Below are 21266 nucleotides of genomic sequence, written 5' to 3'. Positions count from 1 at the left end.
AGAGCGACGCCTGTCATGTGTGTGTCATACTGACTCACAGTATTGTTTCACTACCTGCTATGACTCCCTATGCGTGTTCCTGCAAGGCACAGTGTTCTACACCACTAAATAGGCTCTCTGTAGCCAGGAAATAGCTGTTTTTTTTATGGGATTCACCGCAAATAAATTTGGATCGAATGAAATCTTTTCAGAAAATTTGGCGATCGGGCCAAATCTAATTTTTGAGAAATTCACTCATTTCTACTTATTTTATTTCACTTAAAGGGACACTGACAGGGCCAAAAAGCATCGCGCCTGCGCACAGTCTCATTATCAAAGGCAGCCTCTGAGAATGAGACTGTGCGCAGGTGCGATGCGATCCCGGCCAGTGAGGGTGCCGGGCGCATGCGCTGAAGATAGCCGGGGACACTAGTAGCCGCCCAGCGCCGCCCAGCGAAGTGAATATTGATGAGCTGGGCAGCGCTTCAAACGGCAGTTGTGGCGAGGCTGGCTGGGCGCAAGCTGAGGTGAAACACCGCCCCTTGGGCAGATTGAACCCGATTCCAACAGGTTATAAAACTTCACATTACTGTAGTTATAAGGTGGACAGGGGGGATACTTACATGATTCTTATACACTTTATAAGACCTGTACGGTCATATATATACCTTAATATGCTTTTTGGCCCTGTCAGTGTCCCTTTAATAATCTCCAACTTTGTTCTGACAACTAATGGAAGCAGATGACTAACAGAACCAGATATTCTAATGAAGTACACTCGTTAGTTTCATTAGTTTCTGCACTAGCTTGTTTTTTACTGTCAATATATAAATATATATATATATATTCAAAAAATTATTATATATATATATATATATATATATATATACACACACACACACACACACACACAGTACCTTACAAAAGTTAATGCACCCCTCACATTTTTGTAAATATTTTATTATATCTTTTCATGGGACAACATTGAATATATGACACTTTGATACAATGTAAAGTAGTCAGTGTACAGCTTGTACAACAGTGTAAATTTGGTGTGCCCTCAAAGTAACTCTACACACAGCCATCAATGTCTAAACCACTGGCAACAAAAGGGAGTCCACCTTTTAGTGAAAATAGCCAAATTGTTCCCAAACTGTCAACTTTTTGTGTAGCCAGCATTATTTTCCAGCACTGGCTTAAATCTCTTGGGCATGGAGTTCACTAGAGCTTCACAGGTTACCACTGGAATTCTCTTCCACTCCTCCATGATGACATCACAGAGCTGGTGGATGTAAGAGACCTTTCACTCCTCTACCTACTGTTTGAGGATGCCCAACAGATGCTCAATAGGGTTTAGATTTGGAGACATGCTTGGCCAGTCCAGCACCTTTACCCTCAGTTTCTTTAGCAAGGCAGTGGTCAACATGTGGTATGTTTTGGGTCATTATCATGTTGGAATACTGCCCTGCAGCCCAGTTTACGAAGGTAGGGGATCATGCTCTGCCTCAGTATGTCACAGTACACCTTGGCATTCATGGTTACTTCAATGAACTGTAGCTCCCCACAGCCAACAACACTCATGCAGCCCCAAACCATGACATTCCCACGTCCATGCTTGACTGTAGGCAAGACACACTTGTTTTTGTACTCCTCACCTGGTAGCTGCCACACACACACCAAATAAGGCTACTTTCACACTCGCGTATGGTGCGGATCCGTCATGGATCTGCACAGACGGATCTGTTCAGATAATACAACCGTCTTCATCTGTTCAGAACGGATCCGTTTGTATTATCTTTAACATTGCCAAGCCGGATCCGTCTTGAACACCATTGAAAGTCAAAAGAGGACGAATCAATTTTCTATTGTGCCAGATTGTGTAATTGAAAACGGATCCTTCCCCATGATTTACATTGTGTGTCAGAACGGATCAGTTTGGCTCAGTTTCATCAGCCTCCAAAGTGGAATGGAGACGGAACGGAGGCAAACGGATCCTTTTCCATTCAGAATGCATTAGGGCAAAACGGATCCATTTTGGACCTCTTGTGAGAGCCCTGAACGGATCTCACAAACGGAAAGCCAAAATTGCAGTGTGAAAGTAGCCTAAGTTGATCTTGGTCTCATCAGACCACAGGACATGGTTCCAGTAATCCATGTCGTTAGTCTGCTTGTCTTCAGCAAACTGTTTGGAGGCTTTCTTGTGTATCATCTTTAGAAGAGGCTGCCTTCTGGGATGACAGCCATGCAGACTAATTTGATGCAGTGTGCAGCGTATAGTCTGAGCACTGACAGGCTGGCCTCCACACCACTTTAACCTCTGCAGCAATGCTGAAAGCACTCATACGTCTATTTTGAAAAGTCAACCTCTGGATATGACGCTGAGCACGTGCACTGAATTTCTTTGGTCGACCAGGGTGAGGCCTGTTCTGAGTGGAACCTATCTTTCTAAACCATTGTATGATCTTGGTCACCATGCTGCAGCTCAGTTTCAGGGTGGTGACAATCTTCTTATAGCCTAGGACATCATTATGTAGAGCAGCAATTATTTTTTTTTCAGATCCTCAGAGTTTTTTGCCATGAGGTGCCATGTTGAACTTAAAGTGACCAATATGAGAGTGTGAGAGCGTGAGAGTGTGACCCAATTCACACCTGAGACCTTGCAACACTAACAAATCACATGGCACCAGTGAGGGAAAATGGCCATTTTCACTCAGGGGTGTATTCACTTTTGTTGCCAGCAGTTTAGACATTAATGGCAGTGTGTTATACAGGCTGTACACTGACTACTTTTCATTGTCTCAAAGTGTCATATCTTCAGTGTTGTCCCATGAAAAGATATAATAAAATATTTACAAAAATAAGAGGTGTGAGATTTTATATATATATATACGTATATATATATATATATACACATACACACACACATATATATATATATATATATATATGATAGAAAACTATATATTATATATATATATATATATATATATATATATATATATATATATATATATATATATAGTTTTCTGTACATATTCCCATCCAGATTTTTGAAATATTTCACCTACTTGTTATTTGACACATTTTACAGGTTTCTGTTTGACAGCATGAAGGTTACAGTTGATGTCTGACACATAAACATGTGATGTCAAGAGGTTGAAAAGGGCATTAAATATGTCAATCAAGCTGACTGCTAGAGTTCACCTTCAGTATCTCACATAGGATCAAAACAATATCATAAAACAAAACACATACAAGAAGTTTTGGGTACTAATAACACCATGCATATATTTTTTGTATTGATAATGTAGAACGTCCAGCGAACCTTTGTATAGCCATAGAACATAATTCAGTTTATTCTCTTGCACAGGTTTTCTTCATAGCTTAGAGTATACACGGAACTAATTACAGTAAAACTAGCAATAAATACTTGTAGAGTGCTCCAGGAAGCAAGGCTAGCTAATTAACCAAAAAAGCCAAAGTTTAGCTGACTCTGAAAAGACTCACTCAACCTCACAAAAAACTGTTCAATACCAGAAGTAGGGATGTGATTGAGAGGTGATTGTGTTCCTTTTCATGTACCATACTACATGCTTAGAATGAATGTCTACTTTTATACCTTGTGTTTTCATTCCCTAAGACTTAATTAGAGTAAAAGGATCATTTTGATAATTCACGGTTCTCTCGTTTGTTTTACAGAATATTGGAATGGAGCAAGAGGAACAAGAAGAGCAGGTCTGAAATAGAGAGACATTACATTTGGAAGACAAAATGTGTCTACCTTATTGTGAATAAAAGAAACCTTCAGTAATGCAATTTTGTGATTTTCCTGCTTCATTAAAATGTAAGGTCTGACAACAAGAGGGCAAAACATTAGGTCCCCCTTTGTAAAGTACCACTGTTATGAAATTGTGGCCCTTTGTATACAGGGATCCAGAAGATGGCTAAAGGAACTTAGACTGGTGGGCACACAATGCTCACAATTAGAGCAGTTTGGTGCTGTTATGAACTGTTCCTTTAGTCCAGTGGAAAGGATGTGCGGGTGGTGCATATGGAGAAGAGCCCTGTATATCTGTGGCTCTCTTCCATTCATTGAGACTGGCAGAATGGTGTGGTGCCCATAGATTAGGTCTATGTTGTTAAGCTATTCTCCTTATTTCCATACCCATAAAATTATACAACCAACATTGAAAACAGAAACAAGAAGACGAGACAAGAAGAGATTAAATATTGTATACATTTACAAATCCACCAAGCAATTACTTAACCATCATATTTTTATTAGTACTGTCTACTGTACATACAGTATAAATGAGCCACTGAGAGTTTGCTGGTTCCACCACTAGACATGAACCAAAGATTTTGCTGGGTTTAACGTATACTGCTAAATTCAAATGGTTTTTAGCACATTGCGCAATGCTAATCACTAGTGTTGTATAAAGTTAAGTTAGTGGTGCAACCTCCTTATATGACTGTCCCAGTTGCCTTCCTATAACCTCCAAATACATGGTTAATTGGTTGGCATTTGCTGTATTTACATAATTAAATCTGTGACATAAACTCAGTTTTCTGAACAACTTTTTCATTTACAATTCAAGCAATGTGAAATGCCAAGTAATAATTAGAGTTATTGTTGTGGTGTAATTGCACCATTTTACTTATTTCAGTTTTGACATGGGGAAGGACCACTATCAAAGAAAACATGATATATTTTTGTTGTTCTCTAGAATAGATGCACCATTTCAGGCTTTCTATTCGTGGAATTTGTGAAAATGACAGAGGGCACACTGTTAAATAGAAAACCTTTTTTTTTTGTTAAATAGAAAAAAAAAAATTGTCTAATATTCCCAAGCAAACCCTTGTTCTAATAAGACCCTTACTAGTAGTCATACACATTCCTCTTCAGTGGAAATTATCAGAAGTCCTCTCTACCATATTTTTGAAAAGTTGAATAAGAACAGCCTATCTTGTCACCAAAACCTCACCACCAGAACGCAAATCTCAATTGCTCTCTCTTCTCCAGATACTGCCCCACTTGCTACCATTTTGAATGGTGCAAGTGCAAGATCCAAAATAATGTTTTATTGAAATAAACTCATAGTTCAGACTTGTGGTGTAAATGTTTTCAGTCAGATGTCGTTAAACCGTCTGATTGCTCAGTATCAATAGCATGATCGTGATAGATGTGGGTATAGAGATATACTCACGTGAGAAGGTTGTCATTTACTACCTGTTATAGGTAGACTAAACTGCTAAATCAGGGTCCTTTTACTTCGGATCCAGCCAATTATCAGGAAAAGCGATTACAAGAACACTTACGGTAATCTCAAAAATTGGCCCGTGTAAAGGTGACTTTTTATTTGACACCTTAGATTGTTCATTTTCTGCAAATTCCCTGTGAAAACAGGGGATGGGCTGCCAACAATATGCAAAATGAATGAGTGACTAACAATACAACTGTCAGTTTATATCAGGAAATGTGAAAATTGCTTTAACTGAGTGTCGATCATCTTGTATATTGTGGATCTGTGCTTAATTTTTTGCCTAGAATATGCTCATGTAAGAGGACCTTAAATAAGTAGTATACTTCAAATGAGTTGTGTATATAGTGATCCAGTTGTGAAATAGGGAGAGGACACTGCCAAAATATAATTAAATATAGCAACATACCCTAAAAAAAAACGAATTCTTAAATGAAACACTTAAACATTAAAGATAAATTCCAAACAGAATGTCTCATTGAAATAGCACAATCTGAGCCATTAGTGCAGTTCCTAAAGGTGCAAACCCCCAAAACAACTATAGAGGCTTTGCAAATTTTAGTACCCCACCTAGATTATAGGAGCGAAACCAAGAGAAAACGGACCTAGTGAGGAGCAGTTTGATGAAACACATTTGCTGTGCAATCTATTGAAAAAGAATGATGACAGCCATATGTTTGATGAAGAGAATGACAATCATTAAAAAAAAGTCCTTGCATAAACATATTTTTGCACAAAAACCTAACAACCCTTGCTAATATATGTCATATATTTTAGGAACGTCTGTAAATTAAGATGTTTCATTAGTTTTTATTGACTTTTGCAAGAGAATGGAATGTGCAAATTAAAATCTAATTAGTCATTTGGGTATCATTATATTTTTGCATTCATGTTAGTTTTGCAGAAGGATTTGATTCATTTTAATGTCTTATCAGGGGCATTTCGTTTAAAAGAGGTGATCTTTTTTTTAGAAATACTTTATTATAATTTATTATCAATAGTATTTATTAAATAATTGTACAGTGTGTAATTTATACTTATAGGCTTAAGATGTCAATATGTAATGTAATGATATTATTGCACACAAATGTATGTAGCACATACAGTAAGCAATCAGAACTAGGCTGTCAATCCTTGCCAACATCTGTGGGGATGCTTAGGATACGAACCCGAACAGATGGTAGTTTCAGTAAGTTAATGCAAAAAATCGAATCACCCGAATATTTTGCTGTTAGATTCTTAGACTCTTCTTAGACACCATAAATAACTGTCTTCTTTTAGTTTAGTGTACCGAATAATTTTATTATACATCTTTTATATGGATCAGACTGCTTCTAGCAACCGATAAAAGGGAACTTAAAAGGTTATCATACTCTGCTTCATTATTAAAAAGGGTTTTCTGAGATATTTTTACTGATGACCTATATCCTCTCGATAGGTCATCAGTATCTGATCAGTGGGGGTCTGACACCTGGAACCCCCGCTAATTATCTGTTTGAGAAGGCACTGGCACTCTCAGTAGTGCCTCAGCCTTCTCTCTGCTCACTAAGCACAGCACCATAAATTGGGTAGCGGCTGTGCTTAGTATAGCAGCTCAGCCCCATTTATTTCAATGGTGCTAAACTGTGTCTAGACCATGTGATCAATGAGCGTGATGTCACATGGCCTAGGTAAAGCTGTGGGAAGGCTTCAGAGTGGAAGTGCCTTCTCAAACAGTTGATCGGCGGTGGTCCTGGGTGTCGGACCCCCACCAGTCATATACTGAGGATCTATCTAGAGAATAGGTCATCAGTAAAAATATCTCTGAAAACGCCTTTAAGTTCTGTGTATAACTAGTATACACTATGCAGTAAATGGCTAGCCTAGTTGTTATTTTATAGGTATGAAGGGGTTATCAAGCTTATAATTAAAAAGAGAGAGAGAGAGCGCCAACATCTATAAAGATACATTAAGAACTGAGTCAGCATAAAAAGATAAGAAAAGGAAAATTGTGTTCAAGGGTCAATATTCACATTACGTTCTGCTTTTACTTTTTAAAGTGTGTAGTAATAGACTTAAAATTTGGGACTAACCTGCATTAGGTCTGCCATACACACAAAATAGCTGTCGGCTAAACAGTCCTTCAGCCAACAGCTATCACTCCTGATCTCTTTATAATCAATGCCTGCTTGGCTCAGCTTGGCCAAGTAAGCCTGTGTTCTCAGTAAGAAGAAGGGAAAGAAGCCACTGTGAAACACCTCTGTCAATAGCTTATCTCCCCGAAAAGAAAAGGATGGCGCAGTTGAAATCCAATATCTTTGATTCTTATCTAACCCAAAAGCAGATCTCCCCCGGAGCCCCCCATACACATTAGTCTACTTTCACACTGGCGTTTTGACTTTCCGTTTTCGAGATCCGTTCAGGGCTCTCACAAGCGGTCCAAAACGGATCAGTTTGCATTTTAATGCATTCTGAATGGAAAAGGATCCGCTCAGAATGCATCAGTTTGCATCAGTTCAGCCTCCATTCTGCTTTGGAGACGGACACCAAAACGCTGCTTGCAGTGTTATGGTGTCCATCTGACGAAACTGAGCCAAACACACAATGTAAGTCAATGAAGACGGATCCGTTTTCACTGACACAATATGGCACAATAGAAAACGGATACGTCCTCCATTGACTTTCAATGGTGTTCAAGACGGATCCGTCTTGGCTATGTTAAAGATAATACAAAGGGATCTGTTCTGAACAGATGCAGACGGTTGTATTATCTGAACGGATCTGTCCATGACGGATCCGCACAAAACGCGAGTGTGAAAGTAGCCTAGTTGGTCAATCGATCCTGGCAAGATTGGCTGGATCAGATGACATACTGCTAATGGTTTGAAATGTGAAATTTTAATTCACGTTCATAACTCTAAACATTGCTCTTGAAAACTGAACATTAAATAATTTATCCTGACTCTAGATACTGATGACCTGTTCTCAGGATGGGTCATCAATATCAGATATATTGGGGGTCTTCCTACAACCAGCAACCTATCAATCAGCTGCTGGCACCAGAGTTACCACTTAGAAGTGAGCTGGAAGAACAGTTCTGGTCAAAGTGCAGAGGCTGTGCCGGGTTACTGAGGCTCAGCTCTCATTTACTTGTTAGTTAGTATCACATATAGGAGCGTTTAGTATAAAAACACAACCATGATAAAAAAATATTGATCATCCAATTGTACAAATGTGCTCACACTCCAAAAAAACTAATAAATACTTCAATTCACAAAAGCGGACACTCAATTCCATGTTTGAAGAGAAAATATCCATGTTATTATGCAGATTTCTTTATGGAACCTTGCTCTTAAAAATGGATTGTGCAGCACTGGTATATTGATGATCTATCCTGATGACAGGTCATCAATATCAGATCGGTGAAGGCACCAGAATTTAGACCCCTGTCAATCTGATATTGATGACCTTTTCTTAGGATAGGTTATCAATATACTAGCGCTGCACTAACCCTTTAAATGCTCGTTCAATGTTAGTTAATCCATGCTGATCTGTAGATCCACAATGGTCTACTTGCAGGCTGCACTGGTAGATTGTCTGAATACTGAGGGACCACACTGTACAGGTTCCCACGCAGTTCATGACTATTGCTACTTGAAACGCTATTGTGTGACTAGGCCAGAGGTAGGGAAAACTTTTTGACTCGTGGGCCACAATGGGTTCATATATTGGACCCGGGGGCCGGACCAAGAGTAGATGGATGGGGCGTTTGTGTGAATTAATTTATATTAAATTTAAATTTTGGAGCATTAAAGGTTTAGTTTAATTCAAGGTAGAAAAGCATAAAAAGAGTTATTGTACAAAACATTTATGCAATGTATTTCTTTCATAACATAGTTGTCACGGCTGAGGATGGGGGAAATCCACAGCCGTGCGATGCCAGTTGATGTTTTGGCTGCTCGGCCAGGACAACAGGATTAGGGAGCAGGTCACCTCCTGAAGCGTCCCTAACCTGACCCTAACTCCTAGCTGCATGGGCCGACCTTGAAGGTAGGAGGACCCATGCTCCGGAACCTCGGATCCCTAACTCACCCTCCGACCGGTCCCTGGACTAGGAGTCAAGGTAAGACGGCCTGTTCCTACTGGACACGGAGGAACAGGGGTCTCACTGGCCAAGCTGCAGGAAAAAGGGGAACACAAACAAACTTACGGATATGGCAGGTGAACTATCCGAGTTCCACCTACCTGCCACAGCCCTGCTGACTGGATCCCTGTGCAAACAGGAATCCAGATCCATAAGCTGCACTAACACAAGATAGAACAGGAAAACATCAAATAGACATCACACATAAACTTAACAAAACTAAAATGTGACATATGGTTTTTATGAACCACAAGGGTGGCTCTCACAGGCAGTTGGAAAACACAGGAGGCTGCTATCAGCAAGCATGCTGAAGCAACCTCCTGAGCCCTGCCAAACACCAAGGCTATATAGGCCTAAGAGGCCACACCCAACGGTCAGACACACCCAGTGACAGAACACACACTGGGAAGGGAGTTAACCCTTCCAGCACCAGGGAAGGGAAACACACACTTAAAGTAGAAGTGTCCAAACCACAAACACACTGTGGCTGTTGCCGCAGGCAACGACATGGGTGGCAAGCGTGTCCTGGGAGTCAGCCCGAAGGCCGGGACACTGCCACCACATGTACACAACGACTAAACGTTGCCATGGGCAACCACAGTGAGGGAAAGATGTAAGTGCACACCACACATAACACAGAGTGCACACAAACATACCAAAGTGCATACAAACACGCACACAACTCCAAGGGAACCGCACACAAAGCTGTTGTCCGCGGCAACCGCACTTGAGGCTAACAACATAATGCCTCAAGCTGCGATTGAAACTACAACCCAAACCGCGGGCAACCGTATGCGGCTCCCAAGGAGTCACGGCCAAAACTGTGGCCGTGACACTCCCACCCCTCAAAGCCCCCCCACCAAAAAAAAACACGTGAGGGACTCACACAAGAGGATGGGAGAAGGGGACGTCCACTCTCAGACACGGTTCCCAGAAAGTCGCTGTCAGCTGCATCCTCTCCCAGCACACAACACAGCCAGTCCGACGAGGCCTGCAGCCCGCACCAGCGACAAAGGAGAGAGAACCACCGAGAGATGGACGAGGGGACTCTCCACTAACGTCCCCACTCCAGTCGCTGCCAGCAGACACTCCTAACCAGCACGCAGCCGGACCACTTACGGAGTGCTGCCAGCAAACGACCAGAGATGGGAACATGGAGAGGAACGAGGGATCCCCAACACGGACACGGAAGGTAAGGTGGCGGGGAATAAGCCACCAACCGTGCCGTTAACGGAGAACCCCCAGGAACGCTCTCCCTCCGGAGAACGCGCATGCAAGCCACAATGGGATGGCACTGCATGCTGCACCCTCTTTCGAAGGTATGCATACCGCATACCAGACACACACCACGTGTACTAAAATCAGGGGACGCCACACGAGGCAACGGTGAAGGGATGGCGGGGAAACGCCACTCACCGCGCCATCAGAGGCGAAACCCCCAGAACGCTCTCCCTCCGAAGAGCGCGCATGTACCCCTTCACAGACGGCGGTACATGCTACACCCTCTTTCGAGGGAGACATACTCCCACCCCTCAAAGCCCCTCCCAACAACAAAAGGAGAAAGTTGGTGAGGCATAAGAAACAGTGGGAGGGGGGGAGGGGAAAGACAAACAAAAAGGGGACACCAACACGGACAACGGTGAGCAAGGAATGGCGGGGAATGCCACTCACCGCGCCGTAAATGGTGAACGCCCCATAACGCTCTCCCTCCGGAGAACGCGCAGGCACCCCATCCGTAGATGGCGGTACATGCTGCCCCCTCTTTCGAGGGAAGACCATGTGAGGAGCCTTTGTGGTTCATACTGTCACGGCTGAGGATGGGGGAAATCCACAGCCGTGCGATGACAGTTGATGTTTTGGCTGCTCGGCCAGGACAACAGGATTAGGGAGCAGGTCACCTCCTGAAGTGTCCCTAACCTGACCCTAACTCCTAGCTGCATGGGCCGACCTTGAAGGTAGGAGGACCCATGCTCCAGAACCTCGGATTCCTAACTCACCCTCCGACCGGTCCCTGGACCAGGAGTCAAGGTAAGACGGCCTGTTCCTACTGGACACGGAGGAACAGGGGTCTCACTGGCCAAGCTGCAGGAAAAAGGGGAACACAAACAAACTTACGGATATGGCAGGTGAACTATCCGAGTTCCACCTACCTGCCACAGCCCTGCTGACTGGATCCCTGTGCAAACAGGAATCCAGATCCATAAGCTGCACTAACACAAGATAGAACAGGAAAACATCAAATAGACATCACACATAAACTTAACAAAACTAAAATGTGACATATGGTTTTTATGAACCACAAGGGTGGCTCTCACAGGCAGTTGGAAAACACAGGAGGCTGCTATCAGCAAGCATGCTGAAGCAACCTCCTGAGCCCTGCCAAACACCAAGGCTATATAGGCCTAAGAGGCCACACCCAACGGTCAGACACACCCAGTGACAGAACACACACTGGGAAGGGAGTTAACCCTTCCAGCACCAGGGAAGGGAAACACACACTTAAAGTAGAAGTGTCCAAACCACAAACACACTGTGGCTGTTGCCGCAGGCAACGACATGGGTGGCAAGCGTGTCCTGGGAGTCAGCCCGAAGGCCGGGACACTGCCACCACATGTACACAACGACTAAACGTTGCCACGGGCAACCACAGTGAGGGAAAGATGTAAGTGCACACCACACATAACACAGAGTGCACACAAACATACCAAAGTGCATACAAACACGCACACAACTCCAAGGGAACCGCACACAAAGCTGTTGTCCGCGGCAACCGCACTTGAGGCTAACAACATAATGCCTCAAGCTGCGATTGAAACTACAACCCAAACCGCGGGCAACCGTATGCGGCTCCCAAGGAGTCACGGCCAAAACTGTGGCCGTGACAATAGTATTTATAACTCACCTTCAATTTTAGTGGGAACAGTGTTGTTAGGCTCCCTTTTTTGCTAAGGCATCAAAGTCTCCATAGTGCCCCCCCATATTGTGCCAGTATATAGGGCCCCCATAGTGCTTCCCCTCTTCTCCATAGTACCAATCCATATTGTGCCAGTATATAGAGCCCCCACCCCCCTTCTTGACACAGTATACTATAGACAATAAAACAATAAACACATATATTTACCTTATGCTGCTGTCAGTGATGCGATGCAGGCCTCTTCCGGCCTGTGTCCCGCTCTGTATGGCTCAGGTGGCGTGATGACGTCATCACGCCGCCTGCACCGGCCTCTGATAGGCTACAGACCTAGTGCCTGTAGCCTATCAGAGGAACGGGTAAGGGAGACGCCTCTCCCCTACTCCTCCGCATCATTCATCTGTATCGCTGTCCTGAGGACGGCGATACAGATGAATATGGAGATGAGCGCTTCCACAATGGAAGCGCTCATCTCTACTCCTGCTGCCTCCGGACAGAAAGGACCCCCCTCCCATCGCAGTCACATGAGCAGCTCTGTGGGCCGGATAAAAAGGTTCGCAGGGCCATAGTTTTCCCTTTCACTGGACTAGGCTGTACTAGGAAGACGACTGGATCTCTACACGGATTAGATAAATGTGACTGTGGCGTATGCTGCACACTTCCAGCATTGGTAACTTTCTAGATCACAAACATAATGAATGATGACTACACTGTAAAAAAGGCTGTCTATAATAATGCATATCTCACAAACGTATTTCAGAATGTCAACCAAATATGAACTTGCACACAATGCATTTGGCTTTCTAACTTTTCAAGATTTGTTTTACATTTATTGTAAACTCTTCACTTGATTCCTACATGCTGCTTTGTGATTAGTATTAAAAACACGTCAATCTCAGAAGACTACAATGATAAAAAGACCAGAGATAAAACTTGAAAGAGACGGCGATTACAATACCCAAAATGTCTGTTACCATGTGGTTTGACTAAATAAAATGAAGAAAAGTGACTCGAATAAACTCAACAGTTTCTCAAAGATATTGTGAAACATTAATATTTTCTAAAATGTTACAGTGTCTGATTAGCATATGGTAATCAATCCCTGGTTAAATGTCAACTATTTTAAAGCACTTTTGTAATATATTGGCAGAGAAAGAAGCACAGGCAGATCTCTTCAAAAGACACTTTACACTTCATATCCCAATCTCCCCCTGCTGTGTTATAAGCTGATCACACATACAAACCTGCCTTATTTTTAATATATGGGGTTTATTTTTCTTTTAGACCAAGGTGTATTAAGGAACAGCGTGAGTAGTGAATTGTTCTGAAGGTATAATTCTCCGCATCTTTGCAGTTCCACAGCTACACTGAAAGTTAAGCTAACTACAGACATTAATTTCCAAGATAGTCCATTAAAAAATAAGTAGGAAAAAGTATTATAACGACACCATAGAAACTCAGGAGAAAGCATGACCAGCAATTTATTATATACCATATATAACTGTGTTTTTCAGACCATGAGATATACCTGGCAAGATTTAGAAAGTAGGGGAAAAATATTTAAATACTAATTAAAACTTCCCTGGTTGAAGGGGGGGGGGGAGCCTAAGGTAGAAATGGGGGATTCATATGTTTATAATTGTAGTATTTTATCGGAGTGTCTAGTGCACTGGGAAATCGCATCTCAGCCATATTTGTTGAGGTTGGAATACCTATTTTATGCAGCAGGCAGAGATATCCTGGGTTATGGAAATAGCCAACAAAGCTATGTTATATTATTTCCACAACCCCCATAAATACATGTACAGAAACAGTATAGCAGACCTTGCTTGGCTTCCTATATACCCCCACTCAACTCTGGCCAATCTCAACCACAAATTACTAAGAAGAGTATATCCTTTTAAAGAGACATTGTAAAGTATAGTAAATGAGTAGGGAATACCTAAGATAGGGCAAGGTACCAAGTGTGATGCAAGAAGGAATTGTGGATATTTCCTAACCCATGTACTTTATGCTATATACTTTCAAGCCCCTAAGGTCAATGAGCCTGGTATGGCAGGAATAGTGGAGCTGCTGATGTAAGTGTTTGCACCCTGAAACCAGGTAGATAAGATAATGGGAAAAGGTATTACTCATGCCAATCCTTTGGACCCTCACCTGGGTGCTGATTAGTGTACTGTCCACAATGGGAGAAGGCCTTGGTTATCCTCTATATAGAGCTGTTCTGTGGCAAAGGGCCACAGCATGATCCTGTTAACTCATTGAGCTACAGCTACAATAATCACCAGTAGGGAAGAGCGGGTGGCTGCTTGGACCATCAGCCTGTCATTTGGCATTGTATGACCACAGCAGTCAGTTATCTTCGAAGAGATGTCATGGGGAGAATTTGGCTGGTTGGAGGCTATGGGTGAGTAGGAGCAGTATCCTTACTGTCTATTCCTGCATATCTCTTAAAGGGGTTCTCCAGGAATTAAGAAAATGAAAATACTTAAATATTACTTTATTATAAATATATTCCCAAATACAGTTAAAACCATAGGTTTACATACACTATATAAAAAGACACATATGCATGTTTTTCTCAATATCTGACATGAAATCAGAATAAACCTTTTTCTGTTTTTGGTCAATTAGGATTATCATAATTATTATTATTTGCCAAATGACAGAATAATGGCATAATAAAGTAAGGTGCGAGCAAAGCGACCAACAAACATGGCTCAGTTACACCAGTTTTGTCAGGAGGAACGGGCCCAAATTCTGACCAACTATTGTGAGAAGTTTGTAGAAGGATATTCAAAACGTTCAACCCAAGTCATACAGTTTAAGGGCAATGGTACCAAATATTAATGAAATGTATGTAAACTTTTGACATTGCAGAAAGTAATAAAAATGCCTTAAAAATTCTCTCTCTCTCTCTCTCTCATTATTCTGGCATTTGGCAAATAATAATTATGGTAATCCAAATTTACCAAAACCAGGAAAAATGTATTCTGATTTCATGTCAGATATTGAGAAAAACATGCATATGTGTCTTTTTATATAGTGTATGTAAACTTCTGGTTTCAACTGTTCGTTCATTAGTTATAATGGCTCGTTTTGTCTAGGGAGTAATCATCAGGAGAAATAAAGTGGCCGCCGTCCTATTAGTCCACACAAAATCTGTCCTAAACTCACAGAAGGACAAGTTACTTCAGGACACTGAGCTAAAGAGCTGCCTCATCCTCTGCTCATCAGGGATCAAAATCCTGAATATAGCTGATAACATCTTCTGCTGAATCTCTGTAGGAATGGAGTTTATGAGGAGACATGAAGTGCAGAGAGAGGAGGTGGGGATGTAGTAATGAGCAGCAGCTCTTGTATGTGGTCTCTATTACCACAGTCTGTTCTGTCCGTCCTCTCTGTACTTTATGTCTCCTTATGAACTCTATTCCTACAGAGATTCAGCTAAAAATCTTATTAGCTGTGTTCGGGATCATAATCCCTGACGAGCAGATCAGAGAGGAGGATGAGGCAGCTCTTTAGCTCAGTGTCCTGAAGTAACTTGTCCTTCTGTGAGATTAGGACAGATTTTGTGTACTAATGGGACGGCAGCCATTTTAATTCTCCTAATGATTGCTCCCTGGACAAAACAAGCCATTATAACTAAAGAAAGGTATTTGGAAATATATTTATAATAAAGTAATATTTAAGTATTTTCATTTTCTTCATTTCCGGAGAACCCCTTTAAGCCACCATTAAATGCTATAAACTTGATGATCAGTCAGCAATCTAAAGTGTTCTGTCTGATTAGTAAGGAAGCAGTCACAGAGAGGCTCTGGTACTGCAGACTATAAGATGTAGGTACTCTTTAGCAACATATTCGGTCATTTATCAAACTGGTGTAAAGTAGAACTGGCTTAGTTTCCTATAGCAACCAATCAGATTCCTCCGTTCATTTTCCAAATGAGCTGTCCAAAATGAAAGGTGGAATCTGATAGGTTGCTATGACAACTAATCCAGTTCTACTTCACACCAGTTTGATAAATGACCCCCATAGTATCTAGTGAAAAATTGCACCTTATGGTCTGAATTATACGGTATTATAAGTTTAAAAAGTAAATATTTATACAACAGAAATATTCTATAAATATACAAATTAAGAAAAATAGTCTTCACCATGTTAGAGCATTATTTAGGGCAGGATTACTTGAAACGGGCAACAGAATACATAGGCCTTTAAATAGCATCTACATCCTGCTCACTAATTACAGGAAAAAAAACAGGAAATATTGAGTTTTTTATAACCCTGTGATTATCTTATCTTATTGGATGGCTGCCACGTGTAAAAGTAGGAGTTCTAATAATAAGCCTATACTAGGGGACTGCTGTTTATGTAATATGAATACTTAACCCCTTTATTCACAAATGGCGTACATATGTGTCATAGAATGCCTTGTGTTAAGGAACCAGACTAAACAAATACATAATGGTGGCTACATGTGCACAGAAGTTATGCGAACAACAGTGGAAACGATAATTGACAGTCAGGCTCCAGCAATAACTGCAGGGATGAGGGAAACCTTTTATTATATCTATTTAACCTCTTAGTGACCATGACCTCTAAGGAGTCATCATGATGTGTCCCCGGACATGAGGTCAGAGGCAAGGCGTAATAGATTGCTTTTTAGAATTACACTCACAAAATTTTTTGCTTTTTCAACAAAGCATTATTCAAGGTCATTAACCATCGTTGTTTCAATTTCCTACTGGGACATTTAAAAAAAAAAGTCTACTCAAAAATATAGAGAAATCTGCAGCACTCTTCAATTGTGGAAATTCCGGTTTTATTCAACCAGCAGCATACAATGTATGCTGCTGTTTTAATAAAACCAGAATTTCCATAACGGGAGTGCTGCGGATTTCTCTATATCTTTGCTACATTAAGGGACCCTCAACCAGGATCCTCATCTGCGGGCACCAACCTGGACCTAAAATTAGGTACTGCGACTACTGGTATGTTGTTTCTCACATTGGAATTTGTAGTGCTGCTTATCCTTTAATACATACTAGATTAATTTTATGTTTGAATTATTTGGTTTTTAACATTCGCCTGATTAAAAAAAAGCAAAATACAATTCAAAAACAAAACTACCCCAACAACAACCGTGATGGATAAATAAGTTATGGCTCTTAGAATATAATGCTAAAAAAAATGATGAAATTAAAATGATTTCTTCTTCAAATGGACTGTTCACGCTGGGGGCCTTTCGGCTTGACATGACGCATGGGGATGTGTGACCGCAGTGGTCAGATATTGGCTGCAGCTGAGAATTTGACACCCGTTAAACTGGATGTTGACACACAGGACCGCAGCACGGCAGCGGCAGCAAATGAGATGGAACCCAGCAGCAGGAGACAGGTATATATACTTCCCTTGGCAGGTTCAGTGAAGTGGTGGGGTCAGAAGGACCCCAAACATGGAAAATCCCTTTAAGGCTCATCTGTAGGTCTTTAAAGGAATTGACATATGTGTAAACTTGTTATTGATAAATGGTGGCAAACTTAGCATGGTCTTTTTGTGCATGATGACTAAGGGCCCAATGGAGCTCGAAATGCCTCAATATTATGTGTATGTGATTTTAATTTAGCTGAAATAAACACATTTTTTTAAGGATTCCCACAGAAATTGGTTTCTCCTACCCTATTGTCTTGTGCATCTTATCTAAATCACTGATGGTTGCAGTTTTGAAGTGGCTGTATAAATACGTGCACGTACTCGCAGTGTAACCATCCCCAGTCGTCTGCTCTCCTGTGCACTGAACAGGCTTAGATAATGGTTATTTTAATATGTAAAATGGAATAACACAAAAGCTATAATATCTGACAGCAAAGGACTTAATTACTTCCTTTTTGGAAATATGGATTTAGACTTGACAACTAATTGTGGAAACACTTGCTTCCAAAGCTGGTATTGTTATATTATCTTTGAAGAAGAAAACTTCTATGATGAATTCCATCTCCATGGCAACTTGGACAAGGAACCGCATAGTACCCAGATAAGGTCTAAAGCTGGTGTTCTTCAATATATACACAGGGTAATTAGAACACAAGCTTTAATCCATTATCTCATTAACTTTTGTGGGTTAAGAACTAAGATATATTAGCAAATTTTTAATTGCCTAAGGGCTTGTACTCAAGGGCTGAGTCTCACATGTCTGGTAAGGTTCTTTGTACTTACTTATGAAAATTTGGTCCTAGGTTCTCAGTGCTTATTTTTTTGTCTATATGGTCTGTTAAAATTATGCTAGCATTTTTACAATTGTTTTTGCTAGTTGCACAATGTACGTTGTATGTCAATGATAGAAGAACCATAAATGCTGATTAAATGAAAAATCTACATATGTAGATATAATAGCAATAGGACCATAGGGGGTCTTTTACTATACTTAAATACGCCTAAACACGCCAGGTCTAAAATTGTGGGTGTGGCTTGGATGGGGAAGGGGAGGGGCCGGGAGGTCCATCACATTCACAATTTTCTACGCCTATTTTTAGGCAAAGAAAAAGGTCTAAATGTAAGCCAGCTCGGAAGCTGTCTTATATTTAGAACTGGCACTGGAAGCGCCGAAGTTATGGAGAGGCCTGTGTCTCTTCATAACTTCGGTGGATCCAGCACAGGGCCTTTATCAAGAGCGGTGTTTAAAATGCCAGTCTTAATAAATGTGCCCCATAGTTTTGAAGTGACAGGCCTACATGAAATTTGAGGTGGAACTGAATCTAAATTTGCGGTGATTTTGATAAATTTTCTCGAGAGAGAAAATTTAAAAAAATAATGAGAAACCAGGGAAAGAAATTACAATACATCTTCTGAGATTCATACACAAATTCTAATTGGCTAATTGGAGCACTTTTGATTTTGGTAAGTTCAATTCGGATTTGTATTAACTCAATTGACTGATTTGGCCAAATTGCAACTGATTACAATTTTTAGCTTTTCTCTCATCTCCAGTTGTTTCCAGAAGAAAACCTTGGTCCATATGCCCTATTATGGAAAATGGTATTCTTAAAGGGCTCACTCTTCGGACCTCCTCTATAAACCTGACTGGAGAGCTGCTCTATATAAGTGGCTTCTGTTCTCAAAAACTTGAGTTATCCTTGTATTACATTGACAGCCATTGGCCTGGCTGGCTGCAACTTTCCACTGCAAAATCAATGTCAGAGGTGCCAGTTAGCTGAGTAACCCAGTGGCTACATTTTGAAAAGGGTTGTCTCTGATAAAACAACCGCTTTAATTGACATCAAGAAGTCTATTATTCTGATCAAATGGTCTTCTTCGGTTTGTTTTGCAGACAGTAAGGCATTTGGCATGTACAGTATTTACTCACTGTACTGTTTTGTAGTGGAATCAAGGGTGCACCTCCCATCTAGATAGGTACTTCCCATCTAGGTAGGCAAACCATCCTACATAAGCCATGGAGGTGGATCAAGGACAAAATATCTCCAGTCATGGTCAAATCCCATATTCAATACACCTACAGTAGTACAATAGTTACTGTGTAACATGGATCATCCTGTAAAGGTTGTGAATGTATAGCTGGGTTGGTGAGCTGAGGCGTGATCTTCTGTCTATGGCAACCTGTGAATATTAGGGACTCAAGTGCTGGCAGCTGTATTTCATAGTGAGAAAATGTATGTATTTTAATATTGTCTACAATAAGTAGAAACTATTATGTAATACTATGGCCGAACACTGAGTGGAAATGAATATACTAGTTTGGATGCCTCTTACCAACTGTAGAGTTATTACATTGTATAAACATTATTGTTTATTGCTTTGTCATGAAACCTTTGGCTTTATATGAACACAATAGATAAAACTCAATTTGAATAGTAAAGAGTAGGATTACTCTTACAGTTATACAGTATAGTTCAGAAGCCAGCATATGAGATGTCACTGATAGAATGCCCCACGAAAATCAATGAAAATTTCAGCTAAAAACACAGGCATTCACTCTAAATTTTGATGAATAAAGGTCTATGACCCAAGACAAATATCACTAATGCACTCCAAGAATGAAGAACTGTAGAACACATAAGAAGTAGCCTAGAATAAAAAAAAATCGCCCCTATCTGCATTACCGTATACTAGTCTGCTAGACTGAAAAATGTCTGGAACATTCTGTATAATGTGTGAGACAAAATAACAGACAAAATGTTAACATTTATACAGATACAGTGGCTTATGTTGCATAAGATATTGAGAAATAAGCATTTGTATGGTCATAGAAGCTACCACACCCCCATTACAACCATAATGTCCCTGTTGACAGCCAGAATGCCCTGCACATCAAATGACAGCCACAATATCCTACAAAGCAGACAGCTACATTGACCTCCATGACATCCAAAATACCCTGCATGACGTACAACAGTAATTATGCCCTCCAACACAGCCACCTTGAGCCCCATGACAGCCTAATACCCTCCAAAACAACCACATTGTCACCCATGAGAGTCATACATGACAGCCATAATTCCCTCCAAAATAGCCACATTGACCCCATGACAGCCACAATGCCCTTCATGACACATGACAGTAACAATGCCCTCAATAACAGCCACAATACCCCCTCCCCCTGTTTCAGACAGGCTTCTACTTGTTAGACTTGTTGCCCTGAGCACAAAAGATGTGGTTACTCTTGCCAGCTTCAATGTTATTTACAATGGCTACAGCTGCTTTTCTGCAATAATTCAACTCCATGGGCATCTTAAGAAAGCAGATACAACTGAAAGTGTCCATCACCATCTTTGGATACATGGCTCACTGGGCAAAAAAAGTGGCTCTGGTGCTGAGGTTTAGAGACTGGCTGACAGCAATCAGAGATCTTAAAGGCAAAGATGTCCATGGTTTTTGAAGAAGTTGTCAGCAGCACACTTCTTTTATGACTGGGACACTGCAGCCTCCCATCTCCACCACAAGTTCCCCAATAAAAATAAAAGGTAGGAAAAA

The 21266-nt window shown here is 41.1% G+C and overlaps 1 protein-coding gene across 2 annotated transcripts in view; it reads right to left on the bottom strand.

Moving 5' to 3' along the window:
* Positions 1–21266, bottom strand: part of RBMS3 (RNA binding motif single stranded interacting protein 3) — an 830965-nt gene that overhangs the window by 744921 nt on the left and 64778 nt on the right. The gene's annotated exons all lie outside the window — the stretch shown is intronic.

This window comes from Bufo bufo, chromosome 5 (assembly GCF_905171765.1).
Source record: "Bufo bufo chromosome 5, aBufBuf1.1, whole genome shotgun sequence".
NCBI classification, from domain to species: Eukaryota; Metazoa; Chordata; class Amphibia; order Anura; family Bufonidae; genus Bufo; species Bufo bufo.
Note: the sequence above shows the minus strand (reverse complement) of the source record. Positions and strands in the feature narration are given on the sequence as shown.